This window comes from Sus scrofa, chromosome X, assembly GCF_000003025.6.
Source record: "Sus scrofa isolate TJ Tabasco breed Duroc chromosome X, Sscrofa11.1, whole genome shotgun sequence".
NCBI classification, from domain to species: domain Eukaryota; kingdom Metazoa; phylum Chordata; class Mammalia; order Artiodactyla; family Suidae; genus Sus; species Sus scrofa.
In genome coordinates, this window is record NC_010461.5 from 93545506 (window position 1) to 93559061 (window position 13556).

Consider the following 13556-nt stretch of genomic DNA (forward strand, 5'->3'; position numbering starts at 1 on the left):
TTAATACTGCCTACTGAGTATAAAATATCAGATTAGGAAATATACAGATGCCAAGTGTTCCATTGAAATTGTCCAAAGCTCAAAGCAAGTATACATTTATGTTCTGTGATCAGTAGAGTCTCTTGAAGCATTAACCTATAATAAAAATATCCTCTGAAAAATGACGTATTGTTCTTATATGAGATATTCCTTTTTGCTTTTTTTTTTTCGCTTTTTAGGGCCACACTCGCGGCATATGGAAGTTCCCAGGCTAGGGGTCAAGTCAGAGCTACAGCTGCTGGCCTACCCCACAGTCACAGCAATGCCAGATCCAGGCCAAGTCTGTGACCTACATCACAGCTCATGGCAATGCCAGATCCTTAACCCACTGAGGGAGGCCAGGTATCAAACCCACATCCTCATTGATGCTAGATTCATTTCGACTATGCCACAACAGGAACTCCCTATGTAAGATACTCTTACATGAGAAAATAAGGACAGTAGTCTAGCCATTATTGCTGACTGTAAGTAAATGGAGAGACAGTTGAAAGTCTGAAAAAAAATGGTACAAAACCAGGAATAGTAGACTACAAAAAGTGAATTTGCCAACTGAACAGCACTGCCAAGCACTGGCCTTTCATGTGGCTTGTAAAAGAAACTACTGCTGAATGTTGAAAAACACCTCTTGGACAAATCCATACATGGAGTTATTGCCATCTGTTTTACCGGCATTTGTTATTCTACAGAGTTTACCCAGGTTTGCATAGGATGTATAAGTTTGGACTTTATAAAATTCTGTTCATTGAATTTTGAAAATCTAAGCCCCAAATTTTTCTACTTCTTTAACTTAAAACTTTATTTAAAAACATGCTTCATCCAAAATTTAGTCCCTCTGATTTTGTGACAGAAAATAATATTTTAGATTCATATTTTCATTTTTAAATATTTTTGTCATTTATTTATAATATAAAAATTATTGAGATGCAGTAGAATATAGTTTATTAACTACTGACAAAGACGTCTTAAGCAAATTATACAATAATGGGAGTAAGTAATACAGTTACATTTTCTTTTTCATAATTATCTGGCACAATTCTGGATTCATAAAAGAGCTTAACAGGGCTATAGTAAAATGGCCTGCAATGTATTTTGTGAAATTTAATAAGATACTCAGTTACTAGCTTCATTAAAGCACAGTAAGTTCATTATAACCCAATCTGGCAGCAACTTTCATTGCACTGAGTTTGTATTACTTCATATGATTCTGCTTTTTCCCCCTCCTCCAAACCCCATCACCCCCTTGGTGCTACATTACAGCCAATTAACACATTTTAACTGCTTATTTGCAATACATCATTTTTTTATTACTATTCTAAGGGAGTTTGCTTTTCCTTCATTTTCTTTATCAGATCACTGGAGTAAGTCTCCAAGGCTTTAAATGTTATACTTGATTATACTCAGAGTCTTAAAGAAAAGCTGTTCTAGGACTATGAAATACTACCATTCTGAATCATTATACCTTCCTTGTGATAAGAATATGATTCAGTGCTGTTCTTTTCTTTTAATTGATAATAAAAATATGTAGAAGGCTCATGTAGACCAAAAAATCTGTAATAGAGAAAAGCTTCTTGAGAGGATTATTATGATTTTTGTTTTCAGAGCAGCTGCCATTTATCAAGTACTTATATAAGCTACTGTCCTAAGTTAGATATGCTATCTCACTTAACATGACAGCTGAATGATGTAGGTGCTATGCAATTATTACCATTCTACAGATGGAAAATAATGAGGCTCTGAGGAGTTAACCGCTAGCCCAAGGGTCACAAACCTAGTCAGTGGTGGAACAAAACATGCACTCTGGTCCTAACTCAAAAATCAACACTTTCTCCATTCTATGAAAGCTGCTGCTCCTCAGGGTCTTTGTATCCCTACTACGACCTGACCCACGACAGTGCTTAGTACTCAGTGGCACTCAAATATTTGTTGACTCAAGTGTTAATGATGCTAACAAATCACCAACAAGTAGTTGAAATTTAATGCTGTTTTATTTTGGTGTTGTTCTTTTTAATAGCCATATCTGGCTGGATTCAACTATCGTTTTATTTTGTTTATTGTCAAAATGATTTATGAGCACACATAGCTCAAAGAAGGCTGAAAAATAATTTTTTTTGTCATAGCTACAGGGAAGCCAGTGGAGGGGTCAGTGTGTTAAAACGAAATTTGGCAATCATAGGAAGCTGATGTTATTCTCAAGAAACGAAAAACAAGTGCCTGTACCTCCTCTTGTATTCTCTGTTTCATTTAGTGCCACCATAATTTCCCCCATTTATACAAGCTAGAAGCCTGGGAAGCATTTATGGTTCTCTTTTCTTCTTCACCTCTCTTATCCTACTTAATAGCATGCCTATTTTAATTACTACGTTGATTTTGTAATCTGTCTTCTTCTCCCCTGAAATCACTTTCTGTTTTATTTTTCACCTTAAAATCTTTCAAATTAATTTCCCTGTCTTCATATTCTTCTCCTTCTTAGGTTCTTTGTCTACAGTTATAAAGTTGACATCAAAATTTTGAATCTTATCAGTTCACTTACGTCTTTTGAACTCTTCAGTGGCCTCTTTCCAACTCAGGATAAACCTATCCTACCTTTCTTTATAAGCCCATATCTATGTATTTCAAATGAGTGAAACCAATTTGGACACTACAGCAAATGTCAAATGTGCTGTCATTTTGTAAATATTTGTAGCCTCTGGTGATGAGAGGTAATTGGGAACTATATGTTCTCTCTCCCACATCTATTAGATGATATGTTACAATATAAGAAAGTCTCAAGTTAAATTCCATCCAACATACAAAGGTGCATTAATAAGGAAATAAGAAAAATCTATATAACCTGTTCTGAAGCTCTGGGAGATCCCACTCTCTGACCTAAAGCCAAAGGCTGGCACTTTGCATGAAAATCATATTCAGAGGAAGATGTAATGAAGTGGCAATGGTAGGACTAGAGAGTTTTGCAGTGGTTTAGAAGCATAAGACTGAGAAATGAAGGTCCATGAGACCAAAGGAGCTCCAGACCTCCAGCTTCTTGTTGCCTTTTAAAACCTCCTTCATGAAAGATGAACCAGGTCTGATATATCCCTTCTAACAATAACCTACCTTAAACGCTATTAATTTCATCAATGAAAATGTATTTCTTATATTCCTGAAGATAAACAGTAGACTATTGTTTAGCTCTTCTTAAGGATAATCAGTATTAAGTGACTGATCCTTCAGGTAAAAATTCCTGATTATTGTATTTCATGTGTTATTTGACAACCCCTAGAGTGATTACTTCAATTAGGGTACTTCTAACACTATTTAAGTGCTCTTATAATACAACTTGCCCACTTTCATATACCTTTAGCTCTAGTTACATGCAACTACTTGTATTTTCTTCACTGATTCATCCACAAATGTTTATTTCTTACCTCCTATATGCCAATCACTGTTTTAGACCCTGAATATATAATAGTGAACATGGAAAAGTCCCTGTTGTCATAGCACTCAAATTTCAGTGGGAACAGAGAAAAAATATGCATACCTACATATACACATATACACATGTATATGATCATGGTGAGCTCTATGCACAAACATTCAGATCTCTTCTAGTTGCACATGAGAGAAATCCATGTAGGCTAATGTACCCAAAAAAAGAGAATTTTCAATAGAAAGATAGAGAAAAACAAAAACAAAAGTTGTTATGTAAGAACAAGGAAATTCAGGGACTAGAACTGAAGATGTAGTTGCCCTAAGGATTCATTTCGTCTGAATCTCCCCATCCCTTGTTTCTGTTGTTTGCATATTGACTTCATTCTTTCTTATAGCAAATGGTCTTCTCCAGTTGCAAGGTAAGATGGCTGCAGGGGGTTTTACCCAGAGGCAATTTTGTTCCACCAGGAACATTTGGAAATATATGGACATTTTTGCTTGTCACACCTAGGGTGATGCTACTAACGTCTAATAGGGAGAGGTCAGGAATGATGCTAAATATTCTATAACACACAGGACAAATGCCCACAACAAAAAATTATCTTGCCCAAAATATCAACAGTGCCAATGCTTAGAAACCTTGCTCTAACAGTTCCAAATCTTATATCATCCCAGTGTAAAAAACTCACAGCAATCAGTAGTTAGTTTAAAATAAATGTAACAATAGTATATACAAAACAATACTATCAATAATATTTAATGAATACTTACTGTGTGCCAGAAATATTCTAAGTGCTTTACATGTATTAACACATTAATCCTTACAATATTGTGATGTAGGTACTACCATGGCCCATTTTACAAATAAGGAAACTAAGACACAGACAGATTGAACAATTTATCCAAGTTGACATAGCTAATAAGTGGTAAAACTTATTTTTGAATACAGACAGACTCATACTAGAGTACATTGTCCTAGCTTTTGTGACACAAGGTGTTTACTTGCTACTTTGGTATGTTAAAACACTGGGGTAGTTCCCTGGTGGCTAAATGTGCTAAGGATCTGGTGTTTTCATGGCTATGTTCTGGTTAAAGCTGTGGCACAGGTTCAGTCCCTGGCCCTGGAACGTTTGCATGCCATGGGCACAGCCCAAAACAACAACAATAACAACAACAACAAAACACTAGGTAAAGCATCTGATTGATCTGGCTTGGTAATATACCATCGCTTGTATGAACTGCTATAACCAAGGGAATGTTATATCATGACTAGCTACATCTGAGTCATATGCCTACCCCTATAGCAATGAGGGCAGTGTAATAGCTTAGCAGTCCCATCATATAGGTGGAGTGAGGGCAAAACCTATGGCTAAAATAAGAAAGGGAAAAGGAGTATGGAACTGACAAAAACAATAGAAGCCAACCTTTTTCATAATGCTATTTCTCACCTCTATTCATGTGCTCATATTGTTTTCTTTGATTGGCATGCTTTGCCCAATATTCTCCCACAAATACACATCTCAGTTTAAAGAATGGCATAATGCAAAATCTCTAGAAACCTCCCATTATCATCTCTTTTAAGCTGAGTTATATACTCCTTTCCTCTGTGCCCATAATATTCTACACTTATCTCTATCATGATATTGTCCTCATGGTCTGCATTTCTACTTCCGCCACTGTACTGTGATTACCTCTAAAACAATGACTTTTTTTTAATTCACCTTTCTTTTTCTAAGGTTTAATTCGGTGTCCATGTCCACACATATTGTTAGAATTCAGTAAATACTGGTTGACTGAATGGCAGATTTGGAAGCCCCTTAGGAAAAAAATCAAAAGAAAGGGCCCTGTGATTACTTGAGTTCCTATAATAATACATTAAGAAAAAAGTCCCAGTTGACAAAATCCATCTGGTAATAATTTAATTCTCTCAACTAAGCAGCCTGCCAAAAACAATGCTTTTATATTGGCTATGTTATGGGTTTCAGAGAAGTCAGAATTTCAGGATTTTGTAAATTTGTGAATTGTAGGATCACAGAAGGATAAAGCTGGAAGAGTCTTTAGAAGTTATTTTGTCCAGTACTTGTCATTTAATAAATAAGAATTTTTAAGTGAGATGTTTTATGATAAATTATGCAGAATAACAATGCTCATAGAAAAAACAGAAATAATATTCATATCTCAATTATTACCCTAGTCTCTGGTGTTTTACCACTTTAACTTTCTTGATCGATTTTACCTTTGACATACCTTTGGCTCCCAGCTACACAGTGTTCTCTGTTATTATCTGATTGCTTAGATCCCTCTAGAATCTTTTAGCATTTTAGCAGCTCCAGACAAACATCTTGACTTGACCTTTTTTTTTTTCTTTCCTTTCTCCCTCCCTAAAACCTCAGACATCAAGCTTACTTGTCCCAAGAACCCAGATCTCTATTTTCCCAAGCCGTGGCTTCTGACTTATTCTGCATCAGTGGTAATTGTTAAGAGACTCTCTTAAGCTATGTTCCCCTGTTTTACGCTGCTCATTTCAAGTATTTCCTTGAACTTCCTTAATTCCCTGCGTGATATGGCTTCAAATCCTCCATTGTGAGGTGTAGCTACCAAATTCTGAGAAATCAGTCCCTATGCCCTTTACATCAAGAAGCTAACAATTAGTGTTGAACCATCATTCTAGGTCTAAGGTTTAAGGAATCCAGTTAGTATATAATAGTTAAGCTTGCTATTGTGCGATTCTGTACAATTAATTCCTCATGCAATACTTCCAAGCAGGAGATAAATCTAGCAAGAAGTATGACTAGGTATGGCTATCATGCTGGTCGTTTTTTCCCCCTCTTCTCTATCAGTGGGAGAAATGTGAAAACCATTAGAATTATGCCTGTGGTCATTTGGGATTGAACATGTACTTTTTTTTCTGTTGGGGAATGTGAAGCTAGACAGCATTAGAGGTAAGGAACATAAAATCTGAAGCTAGACTGTCTGAATTCAAATTCTAGCTCTATATGCAATGTCTGTGTGATCTTAGTCATGTTACTTAAACTTGTTGTCCCTCAGTTGCTCTGTCTATAAAATAGAAATAATGGGAGTTCCCATCGTGGCGCAGTGGTTAACAAATCCGACTAGGAACCATGAGGTTGCGTGTTCGATCCCTGCCCTTGCTCAGTGGGTTAACGATCCGGCGTTGCCGTGAGCTGTGGTGTAGGTTGCAGACGCGGCTCGGATCCCGTGTTGCTGTGGCTCTGGCGTAGGCCGCAGCTACAGCTCCGATTCGACCCCTAGCCTGGGAACCTCCATATGCCTCTGGAGCGGCCCAAGAAATAGCAAAAAGACAAAAATATATATATATATATAATAAACAAATAAAATAAAATAAAGTAAAATAGAAATAATGAAAACAGCAATCTCATGAGGTTGATCTGGATATGAAATGTGTTAATACCTTTAAAGTGCTTATAATAGTACCTTGCATATATGGTAAGTGCTACTTTTTTTTTTATCATTGTCTGAGCCCAATGTTAGAAACCATATAATCAATCAGTTAGCAATGTTTACTGTTGTTCCAACAGAGAAGTGACTACATATCATAAATGTGTCGTTCCTGGAGGAGACAAAAGGAATGTTTAAGTTCAAAGAGGTTATTTTTGGAATGAATTATTTGGCTGTAGCCACATAAAGACCAGACAATTCAAAGTTAATTGAAATAGGTATAATTACTTGAAGACTCCGCTCTAACATTAAGCAGGAAAGAAGAGAAAGGCAATGACTCAATTATGTCAAAGGTGAGATAGGAGACCAAATTCTATAATTTACAATCTAGACTACAGTCTAAGATCTATAATGACCACTTGAGAAGACTTAAAAATCACCAGAGTACCATGAGAAAGAAGAAGATGGAAACTTAGAGTGCCAATGACAAAAATGGACAGGGTTAAGAACCAAAACCTAAGCATTTACCTGTCCTTAAATTTGTGTGATAGTGAGAGAATTATAATGTGTGTCTACTGGTACATTTGCAATAATCCAAGTACAACTGACAACAATACCATGTGAATTCAGCCTGTTTCTAATCAGAGTTCTTCCCAAAAATCTTGATTCTTCTTCCGCTAAACATGCTTCTACTCTCAATGCACCCTGAACTTTCTCTGAGTTCTTGCCATCACTGATGAAACAGTAACTCTCATTTAGTCCCTCTGGGGTAGATTTTGGCATATTCATAAATGCTTCTACTCCCCTAGTTGTTGGCTTTCCTTGGTCTCTACACCGCTTAAAGTCAACCAGAGAATATTTTTCTTTTATCAGCTACTCTATTCTCTCCACTTAGCCTCATTTCTGTGTCTGGCTATTTTTCCATCAGTATGGAGCCTTGTTGATTCTTCTGGGGTCCAGAGACCACGTATCTATTAGCAATTAGCTCTATTCATTAGCATATATAAGCACAGCCCCACACAGCATTCAACATATGTACGAAAGCAGGCCTTTCTTTCTAGTCAGAGATTCCAAATGTATTTTGTATAATGTTGGGCAATTTGGCTATACTCTCTGGGGTTCATTTACACTATTTGTGAAATATCACATGTGGAGAAAATATATGAGTTTAAAACAATTTAAGAAAGCAGTTATATATAAAGCCTAAAGAAACCTCTTTCTTGCTCAGTACCATGAATAAATAAGTTTGAATACATTTCTGGCACAGGACTTATACTTCATGGAAAGAAAAATAAGTAAGGTGATATGATTTAGTTGGAAATATCTGGAGTAAAATATCAGTTTATAATCCTTACATGTCTTTATATAATCTTTATAATCCTTTAATCCTTGTGATCTTTAAGTAGCTGCATGATTTTAGGCAAGTCACGTAATCTGCCAAACAGGGAAAATACTACCGCTCTGCCTATTTCTGAGTTGTTTCCTTTGCAGAGCTGAAGAAAAATACTACACAAATCTCTAAAATGCTCCTTCCATTTATTAAAAAACCCTAAAACTAATACAATGAATTAGTAAAATTGTGTAATCAATAAAATACTAATTTAATAGTAATTTACTATGAATACTAATTTAATAATTAAAATTTTAAATTCTAAACTTAGGATAAATACTTGTTAATATTAGGGAATATATTATTACTTTTAGTATTAGCATAAACATGAATTTTGCTGTGAATGAGCAGCCTATTGATAGTTTTATAGGCCTCTGATGAGGATTGTTTTATGTAACAAATATTTGGTCATTGCAAATAAAATCATATTAACCTTGTACAATGGAAAACCACTTGATTTTGTATTTTGTCTCTTGCAATGGGACCAAAATTATCACTGAGGATTCCACATGGCTTTGCGTAAATGGCCAGTGGACACAGCTTCCTAATCAGGAGGAAAACCAGTTGCAAGTTTTTGATACCTATGCTTATTCACATCTCAACAATTTTCTTTCATGTTGCCAAAACTTTGCAGATACTCATGGGTGACCCACATAGTTGAGCAACAGAGGTTCCCAAACAAGTTTTAAGCCCATGATGTTTTTCTTTGCCATTTGGCCCTCAGTGCTTTTGCAGTTCTCCTTCTTACAAAGTTAGGTCCTCTACATAGATCCCCCATCCCAGGAACCACTTCATACTCTAAACCTTGCCCTTTACTCTTCTCTCTGTAAGAATTTACCCACCCCTTGTCCCACTGTGTCAGGAGTGTTTGTTGCTTTACAAATTAACATCTATTAGATTTCATAAAGAATCAAAAGGAACGTGCTAGAGACAGGGCTTCCTTGATGGTGATTTATAGAAAACCAATTCACTGAGTTATTCTGAAAAAAAAAATCTGTGGTTAAATTAAAGTGGGAAATTTTATATACTATATCACCCTCTTGGTAATTCAAAATGTACATTAGCATACTTAAGGTCCTAAGGAGCCCAGCAGTCAAAAATATGGTTTCACTTTACTTAAACACAATGTTTCCCATACTTATTTAAACATGTAACCTCATTTTCAAGTCACACACACTTATTAATGTCTCTCAGGGTACTAATCTTACAGAGAACACACTTTATGTGTTAGAACACACACTGTGCTAGAAAATTTTAATCATATAATATATCACTCTATCATAGCATGTTTACATTTAACAGATACTTTATAGAGAATTTTTAACTCAGAGATTGCCACATTTTCACAGAGAAGTGTTCTTTTTTTTTTTTTTACCCTTTCCTTGTTTTCCTTTGTTATTGCATCCAAGGGTTCTTATGATTATTTATATATCTGGATCACTTTTATGCTGCCTAAAATCAATTCATTAGAATTGTCTTTAGTGAAGGTCTTTTTGTCTAAAAATGTCATTATTTCACACTAATCATTGGAAGATGAGCATGTTTCAATGGGTATGGAATTCTAGGTCTGCAATAGTTTGTGGCAGTTTGAGAATATTATTCCACTGTCTTCTGACTTCCATTATACCACTTGGAGATGTCAACTATTATTTTAACTGCAATTGTTTTTTTAAAAAAACTTCTCTTTACCTTTGATCTACAGTTTCACTGTGATGAGTCAGTGTAGATTTATTTATATTTTATATACCCCACTTAGACTTCACTCAGTTCATGATTCAGTAGATTGGTATTCTTTATGACTTCTGGAAATTATACCACCATGGAAAAGATTTTTTTATTTCTCATATATTCAATAATACAATATTCTGGTTATCTGTGTATTGGGTTTTGGGTTGGGGTAGTGTGGGGTGGAGAGAGTTGCTAATGATGGAAGAGAATTGGTCCTCTGAAAGTCCAAAGAGGTTATGTTGTATGGCTGGTCACAAAGGCCCCATTCTCAATAAATAACCTATCACAAGGAAGATCATAGGTAGCTCATGTCACCACAGAATGAATCAGTTGGGGATTCCCATGTTAATGCCAAAAATACTCTAATGCTGAGAACTAGTATGCTGTAGATAAGGGATATATGGTAGGGAAACTTGTTACTTGGTTTGCTTGTGCAGGGGAGTGGTCCAACAATTTATAAAATTCTTGATAGGAGGCTGCCTATTCTATTTAGGTAGAGATTTTAGCATGTAGCTGGATTTGAGTGGTCAATAGCTTTTAAATCCTCTCTGAAATTTTTATTCAAGCATTGCTACAATTCACTCAATTTCTGAATTTCCTAAATGTTATTTGGTGATACTAAGCTTTTTAAATGTTAAAGCAGAAAAAAACTTGGAAACTAAGCTAAACTTTTAGAGATTATATTTGGTCTCACCTTCACACCCTGCTTAGGTATGCATCATCTCTACTAGGTCAGTAACTCTGGCTGACGGTATTCAGTAACAGTGCTATTCAAACTCAGCCTTTAAAATTGTTCTCTGAAGAATCAACTGGATGCCTTTCAAAGTAATGTGGCCCATTAAGGATTATTTTTGAATATGATAGTACCTAAAAGCCAAAGGAGTGAAAAATGGTACCCAAAGATCTAAATGTCAGAAAAAAACTTCCAGTAAAAAACTGAGGGTTAAATGGGACATTGTAGAAAGCAGGATAAAAATCACATTATCAGAATTTCCCTGTCACATGTCCCTTGAAACAGATGGTTCCAAGCAAAGAAGAAAAAAATATGAAGAAAGATTAGATGTAAGCAAAGATTACGTTTTAATACTTTCCCTTAGGTGATCATAGTGATGGTTTTTCTTTGGGGGGGGTTGTTTTTTTGTGGCCGACAGGCGAACACTCACCATTTTATATTTTTATTTTTTTGTTATTTCCCCAATGCATTTTTTTTCTACTGTACAGCATGGTGACCAGTTACACATACATGTACACATTCTGTTTTTGCACATTATCATGCTCCACCATAAGTGACTAGACATACTTCCCAGTGCTACACAGCAGGATCTCATTGCTAATCCATTCCAAAGGCAATAGTCCGCATCTATTAACCCTAAGCTCCCAACCACCCCACTCCTTCCCCCTCCCCCTTGGCAACCACAAGACTATTCTCCAAGTCCATGATATTCTTTGCTGTGGAAAAGTTCATATGTGCAGTACACTAGATTCCAGATATAAGTGATATCATATGGTATTTGTCTTTCTCTTTCTGACTTAACTTCACTCAGTCTGAGAGCCTCTAGTTCCATCCATCCATGTTGCTGCAAATGGCATTATGTCGTTCTTTGTTATGGCTGAAGAGTATTCCATTGTGTATATATAACACATCTTCCTAATCCAATCATCTGTCAATGGACATTTGGGTTGTTTCCATGTCTTGGCTATTGCGAATAGTGCTGCAAAGAACATACGGGTGCATGTGTCTTTTTAAAGTAGAATTTTGTCCAAACATATGCGCAAGAGTGGGATTGCTGGGTCATATCGTAGTTCTATGTATAGATTTCTAAGGTACCTCCATACTGATCTCCATAGTGGTTGTACCAGCTTACATTCCCCCCAACAGTGCAGGAGGGTTCCCTTTTCTCCACACCCACCCCAGCATTTGTTATTTGTGGACTTATTAATGATAGCCATTCTGACTGGTGTGAGGTGGTATTTCGTGGAAGTTTTTATTTGCATTTCTCTAATAATCAGGGATGTTGAGCATTTTTTCATGTGCTTGTTGGCCATCTGTATATCTTCCTTGGAAAAATGTCTATTCAGGTCTTTTGCCCATTTTTCAATGGTGTTGTTGGCTTTTTTGCTGTTGAGTTGTATAAGTTGCTTGTATATTCTAGAGATTAAGCCCTTGCCAGTTGCATCATTTGAAACTATTTTCTCCCATTCTGTAAGTTGTCTTTTTGCTTTCTTGTTGGTTTCCTTTGCTGTGCAAAAGCTTGTCAGTTTAATTAAGTCCCATTGGTTTATTTTTCTTTTATTTCTGTTGTTTTGGGAGATTGACCTGAGTGATCGTTTATTCAACATATTTTTTTTTTATTTTCCTACTGTACAGCAAGGGGGTCAGGTTATCCTTACATGTATACATTACAGTTACAGTTTTTTCCCCCACCCTTTCTTCTGTTGCAACATGAGGATATAGACATAGTTCTCAATGCTACTCAGCAGGATCTCCTTGTAAATCTATTCTAAGTTGTGTCTGATAAGCCCAAGCTCCCGATCCCTCCCACTCCCTCCCCCTCCCATCAGGCAGCCACAAGTCTTCTCTCCAAGTCCATGATTTTCTTTTCTGAGGAGATGTTCATTTGTGCTGGATATTAGATTCCAGTTATAAGTGATATCATATGGTATTTGTCTTTGTCTTTCTGGCTCATTTCACTCAGTATGAGAGTCTCTAGTTCCATCCATGTTGCTGCAAATGGCATGATGTCCTTCTTTTTTATGGCTGAGTAGTATTCCATTGTGTATATATACCACCTCTTCCGAATCCAATCATCTGTCGATGGACATTTGGGTTGTTTCCATGTCCTGGCTATTGTGAATAGTGCTGCAATGAACATGCGGGTGCACGTGTCTCTTTTAAGGAGAGTTTTGTCCGGATAGATGCCCAAGAGTGGGATTGCGGGGTCATATGGAAGTTCTATGTATAGATTTCTAAGGTATCTCCAAACTGTTCTCCATAGTGGCTGTACCAGTTTACATTCCCACCAGCAGTGCAGGAGGGTTCCCTTTTCTCCACAGCCCTCCAGCACTTGTTATTTGTGGATTTATTAATGACGGCCATTCTGACTGGTGTGAGGTGGTATCTCATGGTAGTTTTGATTTGCATTTCTCTTATAATCAGCGATGTTGAGCATTTTTTCATGTGTTTGCTGGCCATCTGTATATCTTCTTTGGAGAAATGTCTATTCAGGTCTTTTGCCCATTTTTCCATTGATTGATTGGTTTTTTTGCTGTTGAGTTGTATTAGTTGCTTATATATTCTAGAGATTAAGCCCTTGTCAGTTACATCATTTGAAACTATTTTCTCCCATTCTGTAAGTTGTCTTTTTGTTTTCTTTTGGGTTTCCTTTGCTGTGCAAAAGCTTTTCAGTTCGATGAGGTCCCATGGGTTTATTTTTGCTCTAATTTCTATTGCTTTGGGAGACTGACCTGAGAAAATATTCATGATGTTGATGTCAGAGAGTGTTTTGCCTATGTTTTCTTCTAGGAGTTGGATGGTGTCCTGTCGTATATTTAAGTCTTTCAGCCATTTTGG